The sequence below is a fragment of the Colobus angolensis genome, unplaced genomic scaffold, assembly GCF_000951035.1.
Source record: "Colobus angolensis palliatus isolate OR3802 unplaced genomic scaffold, Cang.pa_1.0 Scaffold42, whole genome shotgun sequence".
NCBI lineage: Eukaryota > Metazoa > Chordata > Mammalia > Primates > Cercopithecidae > Colobus > Colobus angolensis.
The window spans coordinates 9015106-9016164 of NW_012117599.1; positions in this window are offsets into that span (position 1 = coordinate 9015106).

Below are 1059 nucleotides of genomic sequence, written 5' to 3' on the forward strand. Positions count from 1 at the left end.
CTTCTCTCGCCCACCGGGTGCACTCCCCCTCCCGTCCCTCTTAACTCTTTCAGCTGGGTTGGAGCTGAGAAAGCGTTTGTCGCCGCCAGCCCCATCCACCACGCAAATCCATCTGAGACAGAAAGGAAAGAAAAAAAAAGCACCACCATGCCTAAGAATAGAGAGCGGGCAAACCCCCCACCGCTAATAACACACACACACACACACACACACACACGAGGAAGCGGTGGAACAGAGAAGGGCGCGGCTAGCCGATTCCGGTTCTTTCGCTCGGCTTCTGCTACCGCAGGAATTCCTAAAGCCATTGGGGTCGAATACACTTACGATGAATCTATAGGGGAAGGTCGGACTGATTGCTTTTCAAATACATCGCACGGCTCCGCTGACCGGCACCCTCCAAACTCACAAGGGCACGCACGCTACTTGCACGAATCCCAGAGGAGGGAGGAGGGAGGAAGGGAGGGAGAGCGAAGGAGGGAGAGAGGGGGTGGAGGAGCGAGCGAGCGGCGGCAGCGAGCGGTCCGTCTCGCACGCGCGGGCACCGCGCTGGTCCTGGGCTGCAGGTTTCCCAGATGATGGCATCCGAGAACTTAAACAAAGGGGGCCGCAGCCTGCGCGCAGCGGCTGCGGAAAGTTGCGATGGCGGATTTCCAAGGAGCGCGGCCACGACCCGAGCTCTTGGTGATGCGAGCCCCCGTTTCCCACCCCCGCGGATCAGAGATGGGGGCCGGCTGGTGAAGGGAAGAAGAAACTTTGAAACCGCTGGGGACACATCTGTCTATAGGTATTAGCTTGAATGGTACATCCGTGCCACGCGCTTTACAAATCTCTGGCGGGGCGGGGGTAAGGGCGTGAGCAACCCGACGCGTACTAGGTGGGGTGGGCAGGTTGCTATTTTTTATGTTTCCCTCTCCGTTTTCCTTCTGATTCTCTTCCCCTCTCCCGTCCCTCCCTCCCTTTTATCTCCCCTTTCTTCCCCCCGCCCAGACCTATTGCGAACACCCAGAGCCGCCGAGGGAACGCCAACGTCTGGGCCGGACACTAAGAGTTAAGATGTGG